The sequence below is a fragment of the Pongo pygmaeus genome, chromosome 14 (assembly GCF_028885625.2).
Source record: "Pongo pygmaeus isolate AG05252 chromosome 14, NHGRI_mPonPyg2-v2.0_pri, whole genome shotgun sequence".
In the NCBI taxonomy this organism is placed as follows: domain Eukaryota; kingdom Metazoa; phylum Chordata; class Mammalia; order Primates; family Hominidae; genus Pongo; species Pongo pygmaeus.
The window spans coordinates 98,222,570-98,238,700 of NC_072387.2; the positions used below are offsets into that span (position 1 = coordinate 98,222,570).

The 16,131-nt window shown below is 32.9% G+C and overlaps 1 long non-coding RNA gene across 1 annotated transcript; it reads left to right on the forward strand.

Moving 5' to 3' along the window:
- The first annotated feature begins 584 nt into the window (after nt 1–584).
- On the forward strand, nt 585–5,281 carry LOC129011177 (uncharacterized). The gene is made up of 3 exons (XR_008493263.1): nt 585–1,205; nt 1,677–1,747; nt 5,112–5,281. It is a non-coding gene; the product is annotated as an uncharacterized LOC129011177 (long non-coding RNA).
- The last annotated feature ends 10,850 nt before the right edge of the window (nt 5,282–16,131 follow it).

Sequence of the window (16,131 nt, forward strand, 5' to 3'; positions counted from 1 at the left end):
GCTGAGGGCCATCTTAGGACTCTACTCTCCACACCTCAACACAGTGCTCCCTGGCTACCCCAGCTGTGGCTGATGCAGCTCCAGGTGGGGCTCATGACACAGCTCCAGAAGGTAAAAGTCATAAGCCTTGACAGTGTCCATGTGGTACGGATTTTGCTGCCTAGCAGAAAGCAAGAAAGCTGGAGGTTTGGCAGCCTCCACATATATTTCAAAGGATGTCTTCAAAAGCCTGTGGTCCCAATCAGAAGCTTGTAGCTGAGTGGGGCCACTGCAGCAGGCCCCCAATAAAGCAATGCTGAGTAGAAATGTGGGGTTGAAGCTACTGCGGTGCATCCTCACAGGGCAGTTCCTACTGGAGCCATGGAAACAGGACTACAGAACTGTGGAGTCACCAGCAGCATGCAACACCCACCCAGGAAAGTTTCAGGCCCCACGCTCCAACCCATGTTGGTAGTCATATGAGCTGCACCCAGCAGAACCACAGGAGCAGGGCTTCCTGAGGCTTTGAACCCCTGTCCCAGTGTGTTCTAGGATGTTTTACATGGAATCAAAAGAGATTGTTCTCCACCTTTAAGGCTAAATGTTTGCCCTGCTGGGTTTTGGACTTGCTTGGAGCTTTTTACTCTTATATTTGATTCTTTCTCCCTTTTGGAATGGGAATGTCTGTCCTATACCTGTAACACCATTTTATCTTGAAAGTAGATAACTTGCCTCAATTTCAGAGGTTTACAAGTAAGACTCTGGAATTTGGACTTTTGAGCTGATGCTGATGCTGACATGAGTTAAGTCTTTGGGGCTATGAGGATGGAAAAAAACGTATATGTATTTAAAGTTGTGAGAAAGACGTAAGTTTTGGAGCTCCAAGGGCAGAACACTATGGCGTGAAAGTTTGTTCCCTCTGAAATTCATGTTGCATGAACTTTGTCCCCAGTGTGACAGTATTGAGAGGTAAGGCCTTCAAGAGGTAATTGGATCACAGCACTCATGAGGGAATTTATCAATTAATGGATTAATGGATTAATGAATTGTCATGGGAGAGATATTAGTGGTTTCATAAGCAGAGAAAGAGAGACCTGAGCTAGCACACTCCTCCCCTTCAGCATGTGATGCCCTTCACTACCTTGAGACTCTACGGAGAGTCGCCACCAGCAATGAGACGCTCATCAGATGTGGATCCTCAACCTTGAAATGCTTATCTCCATTCTGTAAGAAATACATTTTATTCTTTATAAATTACCCAATTATGAAAGTTTTGTTATAAGTAACAGAAGATTGACTAAGAGAAAAACACAGAGACACAAAAATAAACATAATTTTTCGTAAGCATAATTTTTATTGTTTATCAGATTTTCACATGGCTATGACTCAAATTTTTATTTGATTTCTGTCTCTATTACGTAGAATTATGAATGTGTTTTGATGTTACTGGCGTTATTTTTTAAGCATATTTAACCTAATTTAACCTAATTCAACTAATAGTTTTTTTAATATTATAACCAGAGAGGGCAAATTTTGAAATTATTTTTGTCTATAATCCAAGGATAATATGCATTCAGGTAAGAAATAAGATTGCCTTTGGCTATATATTGCTTTAGTATGGTATCTTGTTATTGTATATACCATATAATAAGTTTTGTAAAATGCATTATATAATCATGTTAAATTTATTAACACAGGCTTTGAAATAATCATTAAAACTATACATTTAACAAGATCAGAGTCATATGGTGTGCATCTGCCAGTACAGGTATGTACATTTTAAATCTGGTAATTAATTTCTTCCTTCATATACAATGTGTTAGGTGCTAAATTAGATCCCATACTACATAATATTTCAAATTACGAACAGACTAGTAAATTTAATAAGAGAGATATATAAGGGGACATACATGGAGTGCCAAAAAATAAAAAGCATCAAGTATGAGAGAATAATGCCAACTGATATTTTTTCAGTGATTAATATGTATCATGAACTGAAGATGTAAGAAATTTTACATGTTTTATCTATTTTACTTCCCAGAAATCTTACTAAATATAATTTCAGATTTCCACCTTTGGACAGATGAAAATACTGAGGCAGAGAAAAGTTAAGTAAGTTCCCCAAAGAGAAATACACAGCTAAGGAGTGTTAGTTTAAACTGACCATGTGGCAGAAAGCCAGATATGCAAAGAAAAACATGGGGGAATGGATCAAGAATGGTAAATTGACATATTATTATAAAAGAACTTAAATGAAAATTTAAGAAGTTTTGTGTCAAATAAATGAATGAGAGCCATCATAGGTGATCGTCCTTTGGACATTAATTTTAATATGCTGCATGATGGAATAAGTACTCATACTGATCTTGAAAAACCTGACTTTCTAGTTACCAGTTGCTTGTTCTTTCTACATTATTTTCTATTTGTTAGGCCTGAACTCTTTTTCTCAAATATATCATTTCTCCTTAACTTCTAAAACCACTTAATAAAAGCCTATCTGCCTTCTGCCTACTTTTAAAGTGATTATCTACTACTTATTTTTTTAAAATCAAGAAGTTATATGAGGTAAGTAAGACAGTAGAGGGTGACATAATAAGAAAAAAATATGAAAGATTAGACATAAAAAGAAAAATTCAATATCTAATTGCAGTAGGTGATATTATACACTCAAAAATTGTGTGTGTGTATATATATACATCCACATATCTATTTCCCAACAGCTTCCTTACATAATAACATTAGATTTCTACTTTTAAAAATATTGCACTCTTTTTGTAATTTGATCTCTTTTGTGCTAATTTTAATTAAGTTTTACAAACAATTTTGATATTCATGAATGAAGTACTGTCTGTATTGTCTATTTGCATTGTCATTATGTATGTGAGCAATATCTTACGAAGATTTCTACTGATCAAAAAGACACTAATTTCAGCATTGCAAGATGTACATCAGCAAGGTAGATTTCAAGAATCTTTTTAGGGAGAGGTTCTTATTCTAGAGCCCATGGACAACTAGGAGGCCATGAGAAGATTTCAAAATGTCTTTGAGTGTTTTAAGAGTTTCTGCAAGAATGAATGTGTATATGCATCTTTCATTGGTGCTCCTGGAATTTATAAAACATACATTAAGAAAGAAATATCAAGAATGACTACTGGAACCAAGTTACTCCTAAATGGGATGGCTAATCTGAAACACATTGATTTATCCTTTATTCACCACAGACTGAAAGACCTTGCTATCTGCTGACCTCTGGAATGTTCCCTGGCTTATTGAAGCCTTTTTGCTTCCAAAAAAGTTAGTACAGGTGTCACTCACTGAAACTCATATTTTGGACCAATATAAATTAAATATTTATTATTTCATGCCTATCAATCCTTGACAACTCACTGACAAAGGTTAACGTTATTGAGACTCAGCTCCCAATTCACCTCTTGGTGATTCATTTGCAGCTTTCTCTTCAGCACACAGTGGAATATTTGTAATTGATTTCTCCTTAATTAAATCTTATGTATCCCTAGAATAGTAAAGTTATACACAGGCCTAAAAGAGTAGACAGCATAAAACATACCCTCTAATTATTTTCAATATTAACTAGACATAAACAGCAAGTAAATTTGCCACCTAGATGATTATTTTATTTGGCACAAGAAATCCAGGGCTTTGATACAACTGAATATTGCACACCATAATACTGAATCTAGGATTAAAACTTTGTAATGTAGGTTTTCTTCCCAGTTCAGGAAACTTCTTGCCTGGTTATGTTCGCCAGCCCAAGTGGATAGGAGAATATTGTTTGTAATTAGCTAATTAATTTGAACCTTGTGAGCAGTCCACTTGAAAACAACTAACTCTAAATATGTGTGCCTTTAAAAATATTTTTTACATCATTTAATTAGATCATTTGTTGATTAAAAATAAAACTTAATGGTGCCAAACTCTCTTAAAACATAGTAAAATATAATCACAAAAATTAAGCCTTCCGAGATCCATTCTCAACTAAGGAGTCTCTAGCATAAATAGGATGTTAATGAAACACAGAATGTTATATGTATCCCTTTACTTCTGAAAAATTAAATATGTAAGAATGTGCAAAAGGTTTTATAAGGTGTGCTAAGCAGTGACTGCATTTCCTATGAGCAGAGATTTAGAATGTGTGTGTGTGTCATATTAAATTTCACCAAATTCAACATGTGCCTTTATTTTATTTAACATTAACAAGCAAAATCTCAAAAAGCAGAATTCAATAAGAGTTTAAAAATACTTGTAATTTTCCATCTCAAAGTAAAGGTGAAAAAACTGAAAATTATAGCAAGGAAACTTAGCTGTCTCTATCTTGGCAAAAGATAGAACAAGGGGAAAAAAAACTCACTTGCATATTTGAACCATAGGCTAATACTCATTTAGATTTAAGATTTCAATCCACATGACAAATATGGTACCCCAAAAAGCTTATGTAGAGAATATAATTTAAGTGTTCTCACATTGTTAGTGCCACTTGATGACTTGGAGAAACAAACTCTGATCATATCTTGAAGATACAAAATTTAATCTATCCAGGCAAAGGCAATTTTAAGATGTAACTCAAGCTCAGATAAGATGCGGTAGTTCTATGTAGGACCACATAGGAAACCACTTCAGAGCTTTAAACAGAGACATAGCAAGTGCTGAAATATATTTCACTAGAAATCCCTTTGGATTATGTCTGAAGAATGAATTGAAGATGTAATAATAGAAACAGAGACATTAAATAGGAGGCCATTTTACTAATGAATGAGAGGAATGATGATGACTCAGACCAGGGTTTTAGTATGTCATAAAAAGTGATTCAAATATGTGTATTCTTGAAATCTGGCCAACAGGGACTTGCTGATCTACAGAATGTAGGGTGTACAACAAAAAACATGTAGAGAATAGCTCCAGGTATTTTATGAGCAATGGGAGGAACACAATTAATACCAAAGATGGTGCAGGTCTGAGGGCGGAAAGACAGAGGTTTAGTGTCATGTTTGAGATGTGCATCAGACATTCAAGCAAAGGTGTCAGGTAGGCAGTTGTAGGTATGAGGATGGAATTTATAAGAGATCTCTGATATAGAGATATGATTTGTTGTTTTTTTTGTCATTTATTTAAAGCAATAATACAAGAGGAAATCACCAAGGGAATGAGCCTAGACCAAGAAGGGTACTACAAACTGGGTCTGAAGCACTGTGAACAGGGTGGAAGAAGAAGAGCAAAACATAAAACCTGTTTCAGAGAATGAGTGACAAGTTTTATTGGGTGAAATACAGCAACTGCTCATGTATAACTCCTATTGATTCCATGTTTGTATCCCTCCAAAATTTATATGTTCAAGTTCTAACCCCCAGTATGATGGCATTAGGAGGTGGGGCTTTTGAAAGATAAAGCCCTCATTATGGGATTAAAGTCCTTAAAAACAGGGAAGAGACAAGAGATCTTTCTTCACTATATGAGGATGCAGTAAGTAGATGGATGTTGTAAACTAAGAAGTTGACCTTCACCAAGGATCCACTCGTGTTGCCACACGGATCTCAGACCCCTAGCCTCCAGAACTGTGAGCAATAAATTTTTGTTGTTTAAGGCATTTAGTTTATTCTATTCTGTTATAGCAGATTGAACCAGTGCTGTGACATAAACAAAAACAATTTAGGTATTGTGGGTGGAAAATTATAATGGGATAAATGTCTAAAAGGTTGTCATTGTTAGATACCTTTGTATCTGTGGCCTAGCAAATAAGGAATATTGAACATTTCTTCAATTGTTAATTCATGCTAATACAAGCCTTAAGATTAATTCTTTCTCTGGGAAATGCATAGTTCTAGGTTGTTGATGGCTAGGGAAAGAGGACTTTGGATGTTTGTCAGAGAACTGCTTTTAGTAAATTATAATTTAGACAGCCTTTAAAAAATATAAATCATATAAACCACACAGTGAATACAAATTGACCATGAAGCATTACCTTGGCTTGTTTGGTCTGTTATAACAATTCCATAAACTGGACTGGGTAGTTTATAAACAATAGAAATTTATTGATCACAGTTCTGGAGGTTGGGAAGTCCAAGATCACTTACAGATTGGGAGTCTGGTGAGGGGCCACTTTCTAGTTCATAGACAGCACCTTCTTAATGTGTCTTCTTATGGTAAAAGGGGCAAATGAGCTCCCTTTGGCATGTTTTATAAGGATACTAACACCATTCGTGGTGATATTAGTCTCATGAATTAATCATATCCCAAAAGGCCTCACCTCCTAATAATATATGAATTTTTTAATTCATATGAATGAAACCCATTCATTTGTTGAAATCCTGGATTCCAACATATAAATTTTGTAGAGATACATACATTCAGACCATAGTAAGCATCATAACATGTTAAATATTTGCCTCATGTCATTTGGTTATAGAAAGATGTTACTGTTTGAAATAAGATGAAAACAGTACTATACCTAAATGAAAGATCCAGCGGTTGTATGAAATGGTTGGCAATAAAATTAGAAAAAAATAAAAAGTGAGAAAGATTTGAAGAATAGTTAAACACATAAAGACAATTGGCATGTTCATCCAACTCCACAGAAACAGGTGCTCTGTCTTGCCAAACTGGGCTTTCAAGGCCAGGCACATCACTAAAGGCAAGACTGGTAGAAATTCAAATTTCCTAAGTTCATTTTTCTGACTCCACCCATTACCATCAAACCCTTGATCATTTGTCTCCTCAAGGAGCCAGGATGAAATAAAATAATTTGGAGCCAGAACAACATGGTCATTTGGCGTACATAGTTTTGCTTCTCATTTATATTAATAATTTTTTTTTGTTTTAGCTTCACATATTATTCTTCTGAACTTTTTCTTTTCAGTTTAGTTGCCTTAAGTATCACAAATGTCTTGATATAGCAGGTGACATAGGAAATCTTAATTTATGGAGCACAGTAAAATTTTAAGAAGTCATGTTCTTTTGACCTGGTTTAAATAGTTAAGAGAGATTATGCCAAAGTAACAATAAGCCCAGAAGAAGAAATAAACTAGATTTCCTGTGGAATAATGGTCAAAATAAGAGTTAATAGTAAAATGGGTTCCAATAGGCAAAATGAGGAAACTATCTAAGGTTTTTTAATCCTAGTTCTCAACTCCAGGTGATCTTACCTTCAGGGTACATTTAGCAATATCCGGAGATATTTTTGATTGTCATAACTCACCAGTGGGTACTGAATTATAGTGTATAGAGGTAAGGGATGTGGCCAAACATCCTCCAAAGCACAAAATACCTCTGCAAAATGAAGGATCATCCAATCCAAAATGCCACTAACGCTGAGGTTGAAGCACTGACATATAGGTAACCCTACCCCTGTTCCTTACCGTTTACCTGCTCATCACTTTAATAAAGCAAGAATTGCTTAAAAATCTATTTCATATCATATGATACAAAATTATAAGATATAATATGATACGATATGATGTGATCTACTGGGTTGAATAGGGTCCTCCAAAAAATCTTGCTCAGTGGGAGTTTGTGAATATGACTCTCTTTGAAAATAGTCTTTGCAGATGTAATAAAGTTAAGATAATATAATATTGAATTAGAGTGGACCCTAAATTCAGCACCTAAAGTCCTTATAAAGAGAGAGTGACTACAGAGAGAGACAGAAACATAGAGATACAGAGGAAGGAGAAAGAGAAGAAAGAGGTCCGTGTGACAATAAAGGCAGAGATTAGAATGATACCAGTTGAAGCCAAGGAACAACTAGGATTGCAAGCCATTCTCACAAGCTAGAAAGAATCAAGGAAGGATCCCTCCCTAGAGACTTCAGAGAGATTATGGTTCAGGTGAAATGTGATAGAAAACTTCTAAAATCCAGAACGTTGAGATAATTAATTTGTGTTGTTTTAAACAATTGGGTTTGTGGTACATGGTTATGACATCCCCAGGAAATTAACACGTGTGCTCTGGATATGATATGCTATGACATGATGTGATATAACATAATTACATTGTATATGTAATGGCCAGGATTTCTTGATGCTGAGTATAAGGGAAACAAAACTCCATGATTCTTTCTTGTCTCCAGAGTAGCCTAAAATTTAGATTGAGTGGTAAGTATTTTGCTAAGTAAAGACATAAATAAATATTCTTTATAAAACTTCCCAAAACATCAGTAGTGTTATTATTTGGCATTCAGAATACTAACCTTTTAAAAAAGAAAGTATCCCCAGTAAATAGAGGATTACAGAGACCAAGTTGAATTTATTTTCTGCAAAAAAATCAACATATAGAATGGCTCAATCTTCATAAAATTCTACTCATATCTTACGAGAAAGGTGATCCATATTTTATGCTTTCTAAAGGCGTACTTCCTGTCTGAGTAAATATAATACGTCCAAATTTGTTTACATTATACTAAGAATTTTAAAAGAGAGATTGATATTTTGTTTAGTTGTAAACTATTTAAGTATTCAACAATAAGACTCAGTAAGGTATAGTTACCTGCTGTGCTTCAAATGATTGACATTAAAATATATATAAGTACTATAGCAGGAAAAGTTGGTTATATAATTTCATAATCACTGCTAATCCAATGCAAAGAAATTTAAAGTAGTGTTAAATTCAGACAAAACAAGAATAAGAACGTCTCTTATCTAATGCCTACATGATATTAAAGAAACTCATTGGAAAAATGAAATATTTATTCAAATAGTTTTTCTGAGTCATAAAATTTTAAAGTCCTCAGAGTGGTTATTTGAATTCTACTGCACAAACTGGATGTTATTCACACTACATTGGAATTGCATATATGATTTCTGATTTTAGAATAACTTAGTTTTTTTATTAGTTACTTAAATATTATTGAAGTAACTATATTTATTCTTAATATTGATGAGTTAGATGATCCTATGTAAAAATTATACTACAATGAAAATCTAAAATAATTGCTCATTTAAATAGAATAGGCATTACTATATTGACTACATTACTTTGATTTGCCTTTTTAATGACTATATTTAATTCTAAATGACTGATTTAAAAAAAAAAGTTCTTCAGATTGTAAATATACTACCCCACAGATTTCTTAATTTTACCCTGAATAAAGCAGCAATGGAGCATATACATTGATGTATTTAAAATAATGTTTTTAATCTACAGATGGTTCATAGTTAAATATATTATACATTCTTGAAAATATTGTTTATTGATTTACATATAGGGAACTTCATAGTAATTTAAAAATGCAATCTCAAGGGGTATATGTATTTATTATTCTACATTCTAGTGTTCGTTTTTCCATGCAAATAAAACTGGAAAACATCTGACCTGTCTGGTGTCATTAGCAGCAAACGGTGCATAAACTTTCACTCTTCAACCACATAGACTGCTGTAAACCGTCTAATATTTTTGAACATAAAAAAAACTGGAAGCTCAAAGATAGAGATGATAGTCCTCTTGGATATCTAAATGTTAACTATTATGTTATGGAATAATTTAGGAAATATTGCAAAAGTTATATCATGCTATTAGGCAGCAAAACTGAGGTGCAGTGCTTTCAACATTTTATTCAACCTAATTAAACTAACCCAACTATTTCTATATCAGTTTATTAAAATCATATCACTATATTTAGAAGAAATTGATGCTTTCTAAATTAAAATAAAAGTAAATGAAGAGTTTTCTTAGATTTATGTTTGCACTTAAGCATTTGATTTCCTTTGAACACCCCAGTAACTGTATTCTTTAGTCACTGCTCATGTCTACACCTTGATTACTCTTCAACATAACCTCAGTCTTTTTAACAGTGCCTGGCATATTATCAGTCAATAAACATATGTTGAATAAATAAACTCGGGATGAAAGTTGTGATAATTTCATAATACCTTAAACATATAATGAACAAAGATAAATCTGAAATAATAACTATTGCAATACCTATGGCAGCATAAGTCTAGAAAATATTTAAAATATGGAAAGAAAATAAGAACATAGTCATGGGTGAGTTAAACTGTAACTCAATTAAATATAACTCTGCTAGTTATATTTAAAGACAAAGTGTTAACAACTTGTTGCATCTAAAGTTAAAATATTATTATTTAATAATATTAACAAGAAGTAAAACTAACAAAAAGCACTCTGAGCTACAGATGCAAATATTTTAAAATTTGTAGTTTCAATAATAAAACAAAGTTTTGAGGAAATAATAATATAACTGGTAATACTCATAATTGAAAAAACAGAAATAAAAGTATGAAATAATTCTGAAAAATTACAAAACAAAATCACAAAATTCAGAGAATAAAAATTATAGAGAAATAAATAAAATATGTTTGTTTAATAAATGCTCATAAATAAAAACATATAATCAAAATTAGAGTCTGCACAGTATGTTGGAAGATGGTCTTCATTATCCAATTGTGAAATGGATATTGCAGATGATTTTCAGGTCTAAAACAGCATTATATTATTTAGGAAAATGAATACAAAAATGTATTTTTAAAAATATACCTAAATTATCATGAGATTATTTAGTGGAGGAAAGGACTGTTTTAACTGCTAATAATCATTTAGTTATATGAAGCATTGAAACTTGTTGGTATAACATACCGACAAGTTCTTGTTGGCATCTACATAAAATCTCACTTTATCTAAAACTAAACTACTTCTTTAATATAAATATATTTACATATTTATATGATTATATTTATATATCATTGATATTTAAATTTCTTCAGAAGTAATAATATTTAGACAACATCATAGCATTTTTTTACATTTGGGTTATTACTTGATACAATTGCTTACTGATGTTCTATTAAGAAAGCAGAAGTTATGCTCTTAACTAACAAATGCAGAAGAATAAATTTGGGAAATGACATGTGCTTTAAAGACATGTTGGATCATAGAATTTATTGTGTATTCCTGTATTGACAATTTACACATTTTAAAGCAAGATGTTAAATGCATCCTATGGTAATTATGCTACAACTATGTGTACATTTCAGGGAGATTAATATTAGCCATTTGTCATATATCTATTTAGTAAGATATGCTAATTTTCACAAAATGAATATGAACCTCATGCAGAAACATATCTTACAAGAAGCATTGTTGATTATTTGGCCAAGTCAAACTACACTCCCAATGAAATTCCATTGAACTATACTAATTTTTGAAGTCCATTTGAAAGCTACTATAAAACACGTACTATACACAGCATATTCTATTGTATGAATGCCAACGCAAAATACAGAATTCACTTGTTCACCTACTGAATATTTGAGTGGTCGCGGACATATTCATGATAAAATATAATTCATATTTTATTTTAATCAGTTATTACTTATATAGAATACCATCAGCCTCTGCTTTCAGTAAGATGAGAGAGATGCTCATATTCTTCTGCTATTTTATACACAAGTATGTTAAATATAATAGTTATGATTTTATATATTGTTAGAGAGCCTAAAGACAATATATAAATCCACTAAAGAAAGGAGCGAAGCTCTTTAAGTCCAAAGAATAAAATAAATTCTGAAGCTTTTAGATACTAGGGGGCATAAATAGATGATGATGATCTAGAAATATAGTACCATGGTCTATGTAGAGTGGGAATTGGGTTCAAGACCATGTTATGTATATTGATTTCCAGAGCAACCTTACCTCTCGGGAAAATAATGAATTAGGAAAAAGAAATTCCACCATAAAGCCTGAACAGCCAGAGAAATGTTCTGCTTCATCCCTAGCTTTGGGTGTAGAATTTTTTAAAAATGCCTCCCTTGAGAATATATTACTATTGTCAGAATCTCATGTGATTTGGTTATTGAATCTCAAGTTATCTCAGACCACATGCTTTTTGAAACAACATGAAAATAGGTCTAAATATTGTGAGGCGACTGACAGAAGCAAACACAAATCCTTCCAGAAGAAATGCTCAGTCAACATGTCTCGAAAGATTTCTATAGATAAAATTCCCAAAAGTACTAAGTCATAAGAATAAGTAGGTACAATTTTTAAATGCACAATTTTTTTTCAAATTGTTGCAAATCTCCAAAATATTTCCCAATATATTTATTGAAAAAATGTATGTATAAGTGGACCCATACAGTCCAAAACTATATTATTTAGGGGTCAACTGTACATTGTATGACCATTACTGAATTACTAAATTATTGTTTTATGCTTTTGACTTTTAAATTATATAGGAAACAAAAAAGAAGTTCCAATAAAAATACAGTAATACTGGCTTTTACTTTTACCTGTGTACAAGTGGAGTTCTTTATGTTTTTTATATTGCTTAGAGTTATTACATAGTGTCTTTTTATTTCAGCCTAAAATATTTTAGCATTTCTTGTAGTGTGGATCTACCAGTGTTAACTCTTTCAACTTTCATTTATTTATTTTTTTAAAATGGGGAATACTTTGGAAACTGAAGGGTTAATTTGATCAAGTCTGCCTGCCCTGCTTGCTTTAGATTGCTTGCTTGTTGTTATTATTATTTTTGTCTTTTTTCCATGATGCTGAAGACTGAAGTAGCTGAAGCTTTCACTGCTTAAAACTGAAACTTAAATTTCACTGGTTGCTTTATAGAAAACAATCATAGGTCACCATGTTGTCAGTTGTCTTTCAAGAACTTGGTCCAACTTATGGCCGGTTCAAACTGGTTGAGACCATGGACCCTTCAACTGGGTTTGCACAGGTGGCCTTTTGACATTGGAGGGCCAAAAACTTCACCTTCAGATCATGCTAATGTTGCCAATTTCTGGACATATTTCCTTTGAAATGTCATGAACTCTGACTATGCTTGTGTAGAACAAACCTGTTACTTTATTTTTCTCCACTGCCTTTCCCCACACCACTTCCCTAACACATAGGCATCCCTAAGTTTATCTTCTGGAGGTGGATTTGAGAGCTGTTTTCCTGCCTCTTCACTCAGTGGTTTTGTGAATAAATCTCTCTTTTGCAAAACCCATGTCACAGTAGTTGATTTACTGTACATGGGCAGAGCAGACTTAGACCTGGATGGTAATGCTTTAATGTCTCATTTATTTTTGAAGGCTATTTTTGAAGGGTGTAGAATTCTTGGTTGACAGTTATCTCTATTAGCACTTAAAAAAAAAGTCATCCTACTCCCTATGGCCTCCATAGTTTCTCATGAAAAATATGCTTCTCAGATTACTTATTAATCTTATTTTGTGTCCTTTGAATGGAATGAATTTTTTCTCTTGCTGCTTTCAATAACTTTTTTGGTTTTTGACAATTTGACTATAATGTGTCTCAGAGTGGATTGCTTTGAATTTACACTTTGAATAATTTTCTTAAATGTGTAGATATTTTCCTTTTGTCAGATTTGGGAAGTTTTTTTTATTGTCATTTCTTCAAGTTTTTTTTTCTGCTCCTTTCTTTCTTCCTGCCCTCTGGAATTCCATTATGCGTATGTTGTGCTTGGTGATATCTGTTATCGCTCTTTTCTCTGTTCATTTTCCTTCATTCATTTTTTAAAAATTTTTTCTCACAGTGCATAACTTCAGTTTACCTATTTTCAAATTCACTGCTATGTTTTATGTCCCGCTCAAATTTTCTGTTAAACCTGTCCAGTGAGTTTTTCATTTTAGTTATTATTCTTTTTAATTCCAAAAATTTTATGTTATCCCTTTTTATGTACTTATCATAATTTTGTTTATATTTTCTTATACTATCCTCTGGTTTTATTTAACTCTTGAACATATTTAAGATAATAGATTTAATGTCTTTGTCTAGAAAGTTCAATGACTGCTTTTTGAGGTACATTCTCTATTAATTTCTTCTCTAACTGGGTCATACATTCTTGTTTATTCTCATGCTTTGCATTTTTTGTTAAAAACTAGAGATTTTGAATATTATAATGTGGTAATTTGGATATTATATTATTACCCATCTTTGCTGTGGGCTGTAGCTTTTTGTTTGTTTAGTCACCTTTATAAACTCTTTTTGTAGTTTTTTCCTTCATGTTTGGTCCCAGAAATTTATGTTCCTTTAGCTTGTGTTCAGCTAGTGTTTTGACAGAGATTTTCTTGAATGCCAGGAACCAAAGAAAGGAAAAAAAGAGAGAGAGAAAAAAGAAAAACGAAAGAAGTAAACAAAATCTTCCAGTCTTTGCTGATAAATTCTGTGCTGGGCATTTCTTTAACACTTATCTAGACTATTAATTATATTTTTATATCTTATCTTTATTTTCTGCTGGCTCTGAATCTATGTAATAGCCAGAAATGAAACTTAAGTGTTTTTATGCATGTTCTAATCATAGCTCCTACCTGGGGCAAGCATGTGACTTTCTAGCTTCCCCAGTATACATATAAACTTTTGAATGCTAGTTTCCCAAAGAAACTCTCTGTTTCTAGGATTTCCTCCTATGCTTTAGGTGCACTATTTTTTGTACCTCAACTGTAATATTTTGCCCCAGGCAACAGCAGTTGGTTAGCTTGCCTTAAAATGTTTTCAAGTCATGCCTGCTACTTTTATAATTGGAGTGAATATTGAGTTAGGCCAGTCAAAGATGACTGTCTTGCATTAGTCCTTCAAGAAGTCCCCAGGCAGGCTAGAACAGACAAATGCAATTCTTTGAGTATGAGTTCTGCTGTACAGAACCAGGGACCGGCATTCCACACTGGAAACATGCTGTCATCTTCAAGATAATTGCTGAGCAAAAGAAGGTGGTGGAGAAAAAGCAGGTAAAATGTCCAAGTTTTTCTTCCATATTAAGCTGTCTTTTCCTTGATTCAGCATTCATTTGGTTGCTGTAAATTTTTGACTGTTCTTCGCAATTATAACAAACTTTATTCTGACAGTTTTGGGCTCATTTTTGGATTATTCTGTGAAGGGAAAAGACCTTAGAGCTATCTATTCTACCATTTTCGCTGATATCATTTTTTCATGTCTCTAGTTTTAGTGTTTTATTTTAAATTTATATAACTATATATTTTATAGATATATTTAAGTTTAATTTGGGAATCTGTTTTTACATTGGTAAGCTTAGCACACACAAACACAGAGTAATTAAGTCACATATTAATACTTATTTCTACAAATACACTTGTATTATCTATTTACCATTCATGAATTATTTATTTTTTAGGAGTTAAATTACATGAATTAATTAGATTTTATTATAGTGTTATCAATTCTTATGTAATAAATTATCACAAACTTAGCATTTACTGCAAGTCACATTGTTTCTTAGTTGCTGTGGGCCAGATGCTTTGGCATGGCTTTGCTGGGTCTTCTGACAGTATCTGTCAAAACTGTAATCCAAGTAATGGCCAAATTGTATTTTCACCTGGAGGTTTGACTAAGAAAGAATCTTCTTCCAAAACCATTTAGTTCACTAGTGCAATTCATTTTCTTGCAGTAGTAAAACCGGGGGCCCTTGTTTCTTTCTGACTGTTGGATTAAACTGCTGTCACCTCCTGGAAGTTGTCTGCAGTTCCTTGCCACGTGGGCTTTGCTCAGAATACCTACTTTTTTTTTTATTCAGTGTATTAATCTGTTTCGACTGCCATAACAAAATATTATAGACTGCATGGCTTAAACAACAACAAAAAATATATATATACACACACACATACATATATATATGTGTATATATATACACATACACACATACATATATAGTGCATATATATACACATACATACATATATATACACATACATACATATATATACATATATATATATATATACACACACACACATACATGTATATATATATATGCTTTGGAGGCTAGAAATCCCAGATCAATATCTGGCAGGGTGAGGGCTCACTTCCTGGCATGAGGATGGTTGCTTTCTCTCCGTGTCCTCACTTGGTCTTTCCTTGTTGAATGTGCACAAGGAGGTGTTGCGTTGGGGAGGGAGAAAGTGCTCTTTGATGTCTCCTTTTATGAAAACTCCAGTTCTATCAGATTAGGGTCATGCCCTTTTACCTCATTTAATCTTAATTACTTCCTAGAGTCCTCACCTCTAAATACAGCCACACTGGGGCTTAGTAAAGTTTCAACATATAAATTTTGGAGGGACATATATATTCAGTTCATAACATTACACCCCTGGCTCTCCAAAAACTATGTTTTTCTTACATGTGAAATACATTTATTTCATCCAGATAGTCCCAAAAGTC